The following is a 12,968-nucleotide window of genomic DNA, read 5'->3' as shown; positions in this document are numbered from 1 at the left end:
GGCAGCATTTCTCCTCAGGCGGAGGGAGGTTTCGCCGCGGGGAGAGATAGGAACGCCCCCTTTCTCCACCGTTGCATGACGGGAAGCGTAGTTTGGAAGGCGGCCGGGGGAAGCCGCTGCCGCCGCCGCCGCAGCTGAGGCCGAGCGGTGCTTTCTGCCTCCATCTTGTGACCGAGTTTGTGGCCGCCTCCCGCTCCTCCTCCTCCCCCCCCGCACGTTGCTGCACTTGGGCTCCGGCGCTCCGAAAGAGGGAGCTGAGGAGGCGGCCGCACAATTGTCGCCTGTGGCCGGAGCGAGGGGGCTGGAAAGGAGCGCAAGCCTGGAGCTGGTAAGGGGGCAAGTGGGGGGAAAGAGACGGCATGGCAAGCGCTGCATTCGCCCCCTCATCCCTGGTCCCCCTAGCTATCTCCCTTCTTCCTCCTCTTAAGCCTCCATTTCTCCCAAGTCAGCCCTTCCTTCCTTCCTTCCTTCTTCCTACAGCCGGACGTTGTGCATGTTTACTCCGAAGTAAGTGCTAGGAACCCAGTGGGGATATTACCCCGGGGGAGCGGGAGCATCTTACCCCGCCTCGCTCCTCCTTTCTCCTCCCCAGTGTTATCAGCCCTGCTGTGCCTCCCTCTCTCCTTCCCCTCTCTCTCTCTCTCTCTTTTTCTCTCCTCCATCCTTCCTTCCTTTCTCCTCCCCATCTTTGGTCTCTCACCTGAAACTTCCTTCTTTTTTTTACCCCCCCCCCACTCCTTCCCACCGAGAAATATCCAGAATTTGCCCAAAAGGAAAAGAGACTTGGGGAGGGGGGAAGGTAATGCAGCAGATGCCCTTTCTTGGAGGGCTGTGGTGCCCAAACACCAAGCACAGAGCAGCATCTGTTGGTGTTTATTGCTCTCCCCTAAGTATAGGGGTATAAGGGACGTGGGTGGCTCTGTGGGTGAAACCACAGAGCCTAGGGCTTGCCGATCAGAAGGTTGGTGGTTCGAATCCCTGCAATGGGGTGAGCTCCCGTTGCTCGGTCCCTGCTCCTCCCAACCTAGCAGTTCAAAAGCACGTCCAAGTGCAAGTAGATAAATAGGTACCGCTCCGGCGGGAAGATAAATGGTGTTTCCGTGCGCTGCTGTGGTTTGCCAGAAGCGGCTTAGTCACGCTGGCCACATGACCCGGAAGCTGTACGCCGGCTCCCTCGGCCAATAAAGCGAGATGAGCGCCGCAACCCCAGAGTCGGCCACGACTGGACCTAATGGTCAGGGGTCCCTTTATCTTAAGTATAGGAGTCCGCCTAGTCAGTCATTGGCTATTTATTTCTTGTTCATTGCATTTATATCCCGCCTTTTGACCCAAGGAGCTCAAGGCGGCATGCATGGGTCTCCGTTTCCTCGTTTAATCCTTCAAAAACCTTGTGAGGTAGGTTAGACTGAAAGGCAGTGATTGGCCGAAGACCAACTAGTGAGTTTCATGGTCAAGTCAGGATTCAAATTGTAGCTTCCCAGTCTCAGGTCCTAGTCCATCCACACTTAACCACTACTCCATGCTGACTATTAGTCAGCTCCCCACTTTTTTTCTCTCCTTCCTGCTTCCTTCCAGAATGGAAATAATAGTCTCTTTCTCCTTTCTGGATGACCTCAGTGGAATCTGTTGTCAAGCCCCCCCCCCCCCCCCCGTCTCTGTCTCTGTCTCTCTCTCTCTCTCTCTCTCTGTGTGTGTGTGTGTGAGAGAGAGAGAGAGAGAGAGAGCGCAGCTTGGGTGTATAAGACTATTTTAGCTTCTTTTGGATAACTATATTACAGTTGCCTTTGTTTAAAATGCTAGAGGCTTTTGCATTGTATATAATGTACAAATGCATCACAAGCCTTTGTTTTTGTAACAGGAGTATAAAAGCGGGGCTTCTGAAAATATATAAAGGGGCTGTTTTGTTTTATTATTGTTATTTGTTCCAGCTTTCTAATCTTCAGTGCTTACCCGCCCCCTAGAAAAATAGGTGTCATACTCATCATGAAGTTGTTACAGTAACTGCCACACTTTTTAACAACCAAAAAAAAGAGAGGTGCCGGTACTGCATACCCTTGAGTACCCCTTGGGGGAAGCACTGATCATCTTGTTAAGATAACTGACTCTGGGTGAGTTTTGAAGCCCTGCATCTCTCTTCTGTATACGTCCTCCAGCGATACAGTAGTCCTGTCAAAGTTTGACCTCTGTGATTTATGTCTGAAGCTATTTAAAAGGCAAACAAGTATTAGTCAGAGGCTAATATACCGTGACAGTGCTGTGTCTGTGTGTATGTCTTTTGAGTTCCAAATTCTAAATTTGCTTCCCTGCACAACCTATTCTTAGCACGCACTGTGCTTTAATTATTAAGCTTAATTGTTTTAAAATCAATAACAAATACATGTGGCATGATGCTTTACTTCATTGGTGCCGCCACAGGGAAGAATTGTGCTCCTAATACTTGAAAGATTGATATATTTTTTCTGAGATAAAAAAGAAAACAAGGGGATCAAAATGCCTATCAACACCCCCATCTAATTGCTGTAAGGAATGATGAAACATGGGTCTTCATGTCTCTCCTTCAAACATCCATCGTAATACAGATGGCTGCTGCGAAGGAATATATAATTTGTAAATTATGATAAAGATTCAGGTGCCTCCTCTTTTGTAGGCAGCCAAATGTACCAGTGGCAAATACACCCATAATTATGTAATTTTGAGGGTTTCTAATCATATTGGCTGCAATCAGATAATTTACTGATGGGCTTTTCACTGGGTACAGTGGTGCCTCGAAATTAATTCGTTCCGCGAGTCTCTTCGTCTTGCGGTTTTTTTTGTCTTGCGAAGCACCCCTATTAGCGCATTAGCGGCTATTAGCAGCTTAGCGGCTTAGAAAGGGGGGGGAGGGGAAAAACTCGCAAGACTCGCAAAACGTTTTCGTCTTACGAAGCAAGCCCATAGGGAAATTCGTCTTGCGAAGCGCCTTGAAAAACGGAAAACCCTTTCGTCTAGCGAGTTTTACGTCTTGCGAGGCATTCGTCTTGCGGGGCACCACTGTATATATCTTTGAATAAAATACTTGCCCATGGAAAGATGAAATCAGTCGTTACGGTTATTGCTTACTGTGAACATGCAGATAACCCGTGCTTTGATCTTTCCTGCTGGTGAGCTGGAGCAGCAATCCATGATCCATTGCATCTGAAATGTGGGGTAATTTCATTCCAACAAACCACAATTAGTAAGCCAGAAATAGACCTTGGCATCATATTGTGGATTGTTGCAAAACATACTATAATCCCTGTTACAGATGCAACACTTAGCCAAGGGTTGTGATTTGTGGCTGCCACTCGTAGGGGATGCAGAATCCAAATAGGAGTGATGTGGGTATTTATGGTAAACCAAGGTTTACCATGATGGGGGAATGCAGCCATTGCTTGAAACAGTAGATACAAAGTTATTTAAAGCCGATTGCGACGTAACAGCAGTAATTGATCAATCTTTCTGCAATGGGGGTGCTTGATGTTTTTTGGGTCAAGGGATGCATCGACCAATGTATCTACTGAGAATCGCATGGTATAGTAGCTGTGGCCAAGCTGTAAAAGTGACTGTGTCCAAGGTGGAAACTTAATCCTTTTTGTTTTTTAGTACCAAAAAATTACATGGAAACTTACAGTTGACTATTTTGGATACAGTGCATGGCATCGTACAATATATACTCCTAATGAGATAACTGTGTCTGTTTTTCTTGCTCAAGGTGATAATAGCAGATGGAATGCTCAGCAGGAGAAAATTTCTCATAATTTGGAAAAAATAAAAAACCCTGCAATTACTGCATATATTTAAACGAATTCCACCAGATCCGGTTCCATTAAACCCCCATATTCATTCTGCTCCGCCCATGCATTATTCCTTATTCCATTAAGTCTCCATAGTAATTCCTCTCCCATCCATTTTACCTGCTTCCATTAAGCCCCCCATTTATTTTACAGTGCCATTTGCACAGTTAAGGGAGAATAAGAACCACAGTAGTCAAGATGCTACTATATATAATATATAGCAGAGGCAGTAATTATAGTAGATTCTGAAGGGTGTGCTTATGGAAATGTGTCAGTTACTGCCCAGTCAGGTGAATGTTGATGTTATCCCATATAGGTGCACATAGCATTTTGCCAGTTTAATATTTCTTCAGAGAATCCCCCCCCAAAAAAAACCCCTCCATTGCTGTATTTAAGAAACAGCATTATAATGTTGCATTTACCCCTGGGCGGCATCAGTCTCAGCTGGAGGGAAAAGAATGAAACCAAGCGGGCTGTGTAAAGTTAGTGTTATTGCTGCAAGCTTATTAAATGTTGAAGAGCTCTTTATATTATTGAGTTGTACTGTTTGAACAGAAAGTTTATGGTTACAAGTAGAAATATATCCAGATTACGGTATTTGTCATGTTTCAAAGTATGACAGATATAAAATTGATCATAAGAGATGTTTGAAAGTCTTTTAAAAGAGACTTACGGTACTTGGAAAGCCTAAAAGAGTGTTTGGAATTATATACTAGATGTGCTTATTTGGTGCATAATTTATTGAACGCTTTCCTTTTCTAAGAATTATTTTGGTGATGTTTGAATAGTTCTGATAAGTTGCATGAGTGATCTTTGCCAATACACCCAGTGCACGAGAAACAGCAATGTTCAAGTCCTTCCATCATAAAAGCATGGGGCAGTTGGGGAAGGTTCCATGTATGTCCCTCTGAGCTCCACAGAGGAAGGATGGAATGAAACTTCAATAAACTACATATAAATAAACTTCAATAAATTACATAGTATTACCTAGGGCAGAGACGCGGGTGGCGCTGTGGGTTAAACCACAGAGCTTTGGACTTGCCAATCAGAAGGTCGGCAGTTTGAATCCCCGCGACGAGGTGAGTTCCCATTGCTCGGTCCCAGCTCCTACCAACCTAGCAGTTTGAAAGCAAGTCAAAGTGCAAGTAGATAAATAGGTGGGAAGGTAAACGGCGTTTCCGTGCGCTGCTCTGGTTCGCCAGAAGCAGCTTAGTCATGCTGGCCACATGACCCGGAAGCTGTACGCCGACTCCCTCGACCAATAAAGCGAGATGAGCGCCGCAACCCCAGAGTCGGCCACCACTGGACCTAATGGTCAGGGGTTTCTTTACCTTTTACTCTCTTTCCTTGCCAGTGCACTACTGTACTCTGTTATCACTAGGTCTTCACTAGGCTATAGGTACATTTTGATATGTAAAAAAATAAATAAATCTAGTTTTGCACTTTTTTATCTGGCAAATAAACTGTTCAGATAGTAATGGCATACAATTTTCTTAACTGCTTAGAATTTGAACGTTTGCTTTTTGACTGCTATTTTGAAGAGTTGGACTTTGGCAAAGAGTAAAAATAGCTTAGCACAATCCAGGGAGTCTGCAAATAGCCATGGTGTTTGATAAGCAGCAGGTATTTCCTGTGATAAATGTTGCCTCAATATTTGTCAGCATTATGTGCTTCAATGTGTTTGGCCTATGTATTAACAGCGTTGTCCTATACAGTGCTCAGAAATTAGCCACACTGTTCTCATGTAAGCGTTTGTTCCCATGTAAGCTAGTTTACGATTGCAGTTTAAATGTTATTTTATGAGGGTTTGCCCCTCACCTCAGTCTCGACACTGATCATAAGTGCAGGTTGGCAGTGAAGAATATATGAGCAGATATTCCAATCAATTAGTTCCCTAAAATAAGTGAAAAGTGGTTTTAAACAGAAGCATTGTGGCTAAGGACTCCTAATTGAACTTACTGTATGACTTCCTCAAGGCATTTTGCCAAAGTAGTTCACCTTTGAAGCACTGATGCATTATTCAGAAGATACTGGCACTCTTTGCTGTGCTAAACTTCCGAAATATGTCTTGTATCATTTGTACTTAGAGAGCTGAATGAGGGAAATCCAAAGCTGTTGTGTGCAGGAGAAAACCTAGATGCCATTGCTAACGTGCATTGTGTATTTCTACTGCATCATAGGAGGCTTTTTAAAACATATGTCCAAAGTTTAGTTTATAAAAACTGTCTATGTCTACTTCAGTTTGCTGATTTGTCCCCCCACTCCCTCTGCCTTTCTAGCTCTGTAAAAATACTAATAATAGATCATTTGGCAGTATTCCAAAGCTGGAACTGAAGGATGAATTGTACCTGCCATTTTTGTATAATATCCCATAACATTGCTGAGAGAAGTCTCATAAGCAACATCCACAGGTCAAGAATGTTTGCGAATTCTCCTCCTTGTTGAACAACCGGTATAAAAATAGACTTTACTGAGCTATTTGTGGTCAGTTTACTACTTTAGTATGCTTGATTGTATAAAGTTTTCCCCAGATCAAACAGCTTCAGGGTGTATTTAAATACTCTACCATGAAAAAAACTGTCCATGCCAAGAGTTCAGCCTGTGATGAATTTGTCCAAAATGTTATTAATTGATACAGAATCAATCCTTTGCATGATTTTGATATATTGTTGATACATTCATATGGGGGGGGGGGGAGTTAAGATTCGGATGAGGAGTTTCTGCGGTATAACCTACTGAGTTATCAGAATAAACAGCATCAATAGCTTTCTGTTTTCTAATTTCCTGAATTGTAATATTGACCTCTATAAGTTAAAAAAAAATGTAAAGAACTTTCCAGATTAAATTATTCAGAATTAATCACTGGAAGACAGCATACATATGAAGTGTATTGACAGCTTTTCAGCAGGATTACAGTAATAAGGCCAGAGACAGGCCAGAATACATCACAGCAGCTGTCTGAAAGTAGGATTGCCAGAGAACCAGACAGTACTGGGTAGAAAATAGCATTGACTTCTGTGTCCTCTAACCTCTTAGTCAGAGGAAGAAAGAGAACAACGTGGAATTATGTTTAACACTTTTTCTCTTTCCTTTTTGTGTTTTACTGGTCTAATCACATATTTAAATTTTCCAATATTCTGACATTTCATGAGAGTTTTACTGTCCCTTCATAATATATTTTATTATGTGCCTACAAAGTTTACTTGGCTAAATGTTTTTCTTGGACTCGAATGGATTTTATCATGCAGTTTCTCTATTCTGCTGTGCTTATTGTTCTCTCCCTCTAATATTTTCTCCTCTCTATACATGTCCACCACCTTACCTCTTCTTTTCACAAATCTAATAAAGTAGGGGTTGGTTTAGAAAAGGCCACATAAAAATAAGTTAGTCTTTAAGGTACCACTGGTATAATTTGTTTATTCCCGCAGACTAAAATAACTTCCTCTGGAATCATTATCTTGCTATCATGCTAACAATATGAGCCTGCCTTGAATATACAAAATTATACATTTCTAAAATATCCCTTGGAATGAAGTAATTTTAAAAAATGTGATTTTGTACTTGCAGATTATGCTTGGATTGCCAATATGTATAATATTGGTAAATGTATATTCAGTGATAGTAGTTACAGATAAATAACAGCCCCCCGGGCCCTGGTAAAAGACAAAGCAAAATCACAAATTACTTCCCTAAGATGGAGGAGGGTAAGAGTCCACAAAAAGAGTTAATTCTTGATGAAGTAATACCCCCCTCTCTAACTGTTCTTGATTGGACGTCTTACTTTAAAGAGACATATCAAGATACTGGAAATATTAACTCTCCATGCAGCCTAGCGCAAGAACTAGCTTTAGCCGAGGAACTTCAGGAGGGAAATACCTCTATTACTAAGGAACAGCGGCCCACGGAAGAAATTACATCTACCCATCAAAAAATACTTATTCCAAAATACTCTCAAACAGAACTGAGTGACGGCTGCCCTTTAGATTATTCCCTAGCAATAAGTACTGATCTAGCTAACATAAAAAATTATCTAATAATAACAAATGGGCTATTGCTGACGTTAGTAGAAAACTTCACACCTCAATTAAAAGAGATAAAACTAAATGATATGCCCCAAGAGCATAAAACAGTTGAGCTAGTGGGGACGAACAAACCAGTAATAAATAAGAGTCTGCAAAGACATAACTCAAGGGTAAAAGTGAAGAAAAGTAAAAATACCAAAGCAACAAGGAAAGCCAAGTATACCTGCAGTAATCGAAATATACACTGGCAGAAATTGTTTAAACTTCTTCCCTCGGCTCCAAATAAATCGACCACACGGGGCAGTAAAAAGAAGGGTAAAAAGAGAGAAACAAAGATAGTTACACAGCAACTGGCTAAGGAGGACTCGCCAAGGCTGACTCCAGTAGCAAATGAGAAGGCAGAAGTAACAATTCAGTCCCTGGATAACCAACTCTTTAACAAACCTGATGCTGCGGAAGTAGAGACCTCTACCTATGAAGGCAATAAAACACTTAGCAAATTGAACAGCGGGAAAGAGGAAGCGTTTAGTAGAGATGATACCCCCCTTCAGACCTGGCAAGCCTCTAGTCAGGAAAGAGATTGGAATTTGATTCTAAATCCCCAAAAATTGGTATTCATGAACTTCCCGAAGCCTAAGGGCTTCCTTACAGGGAAACAGCGAATAACGAACTTTGTATCTAGTCTAAATGATATACTACCAGGAATGGTTAATTCTAATGATATCACCTCGGTGGAATATCTACATTATGATGGTCACTCAGTGAGAGCACTGACCACTTTTGGGGATCAGAACCTGGCCAAGTTTATTTTTAGGTCAAGACCTGCCTTTTTAAAAGCACGGATGACAATACTTAGGCTCTTTGAAAACAAGGCTCCTTTGAGCCCCCTTTTGAAAACTAAGCAGACAAACCTTAGAAAGGGGAAACAACTCCCAAAATCCTGGCCTGACAAACAGAACCCGCAATGCCTTGTGAGCAGAGGTGAGGATTTCTTTACTATGGAAGAAAATATCCTAATTGACCAGTTCTGGACGTTCCCACCATTAATACAAACTGACATCTTGGGAAGACTAGACAAGCTAAGAGATAAGCTGGCCGAGAGAGCCTCAGGCAACGAGGTTATTAAGGGGGACCAAAAAAAGACCACAGCACGTAACCTTCAGATTAAAGCGGAGATTAACTTTCCACCAAGAGAGAATGTGCCACCCTCCAAAGAGAGCACTCCATCACCCCCCCGGAGGAGAAATAACCCTAAGGTGACCCCACCAGACGTATGGGACAAAATGAGATACCTTGATGAAACAGAATTGGGCCAAAATCAGGCCGCAACAGAATATCCACAGAAGGAATATATGCATAATAAAGATCTGGTGATCACAAACGTGAGCACTTTGCATCCACCTATTGAAATCATGGAGCGGCTGGATAGCCCGCCATACAAAGACGATAGGCGACCGATACATAAAGAGACAAACCCTAAAAGTACGTTAGCTAATAATTGACAAAGACTCGACTGCGATAAAGCCAATCTTAAATTCTTATCATGGAACATTGCTGGTTGGCTCAACAAGGCGACTGACCAATCATTTGTCAATTTCATTCAAGATCATGATATAGTCTTCCTGCAAGAGACATGGCTAACAGGGGATTTAGATGTAAATGGTTTTGCCTCATTCTCGCTCGCAGGTTCACCAAGCAACAAAGGGGGACGAGTTAAGGGTGGGCTAGGCATTCTAATATCCACAAGGCTGAGAGCATCTTTCGTCGAGATGGAGCCTTTGAGCAGTGTGGCCATGGCATTATTAATGAAATGCAGATATTGCACACTTCTATTGATTAATATATACGCCCCTCCCCAAAGAGGCAAGCAGCTTATCAAAAATATCTGGCATAGGCTAGAATCATATGTCGATGAGCTAATGAATCAAACTCCTGCAGCGGCAGTGCTGCTGGCTGGGGATTTAAATGCCAGAATTGGCCAATCAGACGAAGTGTTATATGCTCATTTCCATGACGTACCTCCCATTTCTGAAGAAGCCCATTTTATTCCCCCAAGGCTCTCAAAAGACAAGGGCTGCAACTACGCAGGCCTATGCCTTCTACGTTTTTCCAACAATTTGGATCTGACCGTATTAAATGGTCGTGTCGACAGAGAACCCAGTGGGGAATTCACATTTATATCCAACATGGGAGCCTCCACTATCGATTACGTCCTAGTGTCATCTAACCTTTTGAGCAGAGCACGGGAATACAAAGTGGTGGAGAGGGTTGACAGCGACCACCTACCGCTCTGTTTAATACTGGACGTAAGAAAAGATTTATTTTGCTCTGATAAACTTGAAGCCCCATGTTACGAAAACATGGAGCTAAGATACTCGCGTATTAAATGGTCCAGCAAATTGAGTGATGAAATATCGGAAAGACTTCACTCAGATACTTTTCTTGCTAGAAAGGAGAACCTCGTTAATTCCCCAACTCCTGAGGCTAGATTAGACATGTTCCGGGAACTGATTTCGTCCCTACAACCTTATCTGACTAACAAAAAAATGCCACGGCAATCTCTACACTCTAATAAATCCAAACCCTGGTTTGACCAAGAATGCATGGCCATGAAACGCCTCCTGCTGGATAAGTACAGGAACTATAGAGCAGCGAACCTACCTTCGCTTCCATTAGACTGGTTTGAGTTAAAACGCAGTTATAAAGCTTTGATTAACAAGAAAAAGCTCCAGGCACAAAGGGAGGAATGGCAGTGCCTAGTGGAGGCCTCCCGAAGGAAAGATTCTGCCACGTTCTGGAAAACAATTGCAAAAAGCTGGAGAGACTCCCCGATCGAAATCGAATACTCTATACCTGCTGGAGCATGGGAGGCCTTTTTCCTCTCATTATATTCATCAAATCAACTGGTCCCAGCTCTGCTTCCCGCTTCAAGTGAATTTGGCAAGGAATGGCCCCCTGTAACCACAGAAGAAATTACTGGCCTCATTCAATCTCTTAAATCAGGGAAAGCCCCGGGTGCTGACAATATCCCACCAGAAATTCTTAAGGCAAATGTTGAATGGTGGGCCCCTGTGCTAGCCGCCTTATTCACTAGTATAAATCAAACAGCTATTATCCCTGAGGACTGGGGTTTAGCCATCATCATTCCAATATTCAAGAAAGGAAACAGATCTGAGCCAGCTAACTATAGACCAATCAGTCTATTAAGTATTATCAGCAAACTATACGCTGCTCATTTATGTGACAAATTAGTGGAGTGGATGGAAAGAGAGCATATTCTATCAGAAGCTCAAGCTGGTTTTAGAGCAAAGCGTTCAACTATAGACCAGGCCCTTATCCTTCAACACCTGGCAGACAAATACTCTAGAAAAGGGGGGTCTTTATATGCAGCTTTTGTGGATTTCAAATCGGCCTTTGATCTAATACCAAGGGATAGACTCTGGGAAAAGCTTGGCGCTACAAACATAGATAAACGCTTATTACGCCTTATCCGTGGTCTATACGGAAACACCAGGGTGAGGGTAAGATGCGATCGGTCAGGCCATCTAACTAAAGAAATTAAAACACACTATGGGGTTAAACAAGGATGTGTCCTCGCGCCAATGCTATTTAATTTTTATATTAACTCTCTAGCAGTAAATATGGCGAAAGAAAATGCCCACCCTCCCAAACTGGCAGGTATGCCCCTCCCGGTGCTTCTGTATGCGGACGACGCAGTCCTACTCTCCTTTTCCTGCGTTGGCTTGAGGAAGCTTTTGAGATCACTTGCTGATTATTGTCAAGCAGAACAACTATTAATAAATTACAGCAAATCTAAAATTATGGTGTTTTCAAAAAAAAGAAGGAAACACAAATGGAGAATTAATGGTCAACCTATTGACCAGGTAGCAACTTTCAAATACCTGGGAATAACTTTTCAGGAAAGGGTCCCGTGGCACCAACAGATGATAAACGCCATTGCCAACGCAGGAAGGGCCAACAAAGCCCTTACAAGATTCTTTCATGGGAAAGGGGGAAAATACGTTCCAGCGGCCTCCCAGGTTTTTGCTGCAAAAATACTCCCACAACTCACCTATGGATCCCAGGTTTGCAGTTTTAAAAATTTTGCGCCTATGGAGGCATTTCAAGCAAAATTCTATCGGTGTTTATTGGGGATCCCTCCCTGTGTATCTAATATAGCTGTCCGCTTAGAAGTTGGACAACTACCCGTTAACGCGCGTTTGTGGATTCTAAAGATACACTACTGGTTAAAACTTATTTTTTTCCCGGCCGGTTTGGCGCCCTTAACACTCTTAGACACCTTTCATTCTACCTGGAAAGCTTCCCTGTTTGAAAAGATAAGAAGCTTGGGATTCTCCCCGCAGATCTTGATAGCGGCAGGATATGAGAGAGCCAGAAGTCAAGTGCTCCAGCGCATTAGGGACATAGAGCTGCAATGTCATATGGGCAAAATGGATAAACACGCCACAATTAGAGACTTTGGGAGAGGGTTCTCACCCGCAAACTACCTGGCTGATTTACAAATACCTAAGTACAGACATTCCTTTACCCTGGCCAGATTAAACGTTTTGCCCTCTGCCCTGCTGTTAGGCAGATATGAGGGCAAACCATATGAGTCACGTGTTTGCCCATGTGGCTCATCGGAAGTGGAAACAAGTTTGCATGTATTGCTGCACTGTAGCTATTACGAGGATCTACGCCTGACCTTTATTGCCCCAGTTCTACAAAAGCTTAAAAATGAATCAGAACTTCAATGTATGAGAGCCTTGGTAGAAGATAAGGTTCCTGTAATTACGATCAATGTTGCTAAATTCTGTGCAGCCGCTATCAGGTGCAGAAAACAAGAGCTTTCCAATGTCAACATGCAGGCGAAGGCAAATACTTAATCTTATTCATGCTGTCCAATCTTAAATTGTTGTTATGGCCTAATCTGTATTGAAATTGTCCTTTGTTTTTTCTGGTGTTATGTTTCGCTGACTAGCTGTACGAACCAATCTGGTCTGTGACCGTTTAATAAAATTTGATTTGATAAATAACACAGCTAAAATTTACTTAGTGATGGCAGTGGTTGGTTGCTAAATATAAATATTCAATGTGAGTGGATCGTTTAGTGATATTTTAAAGATGCTGAGAG

General features: G+C 42.6%; 1 protein-coding gene across 3 annotated transcripts in view; it reads left to right on the top strand.

Moving 5' to 3' along the window:
- Positions 1 to 137: 137 nt before the first annotated feature.
- Positions 138 to 12,968, top strand: part of TRAK2 (trafficking kinesin protein 2) — a 43,499-nt gene continuing 30,668 nt past the window's right edge. For 2 of the 3 annotated variants that reach the window (XM_081868521.1, XM_081868519.1), the window contains exon 1: positions 138 to 328. The gene's annotated coding sequence lies outside the window, so the exon portion shown is untranslated. Of the gene's footprint in view, positions 329 to 487; positions 508 to 12,968 lie in introns of those variants that run through there. The other variant, XM_081868520.1, reaches the window with a different exon arrangement.

The sequence above is a fragment of the Podarcis erhardii genome, assembly GCF_964252035.2.
Source record: "Podarcis erhardii genome assembly, chromosome: 1".
Taxonomy (NCBI): Eukaryota; Metazoa; Chordata; class Lepidosauria; order Squamata; family Lacertidae; genus Podarcis; species Podarcis erhardii.
This window is presented reverse-complemented; position numbering and strand designations above follow the sequence as displayed.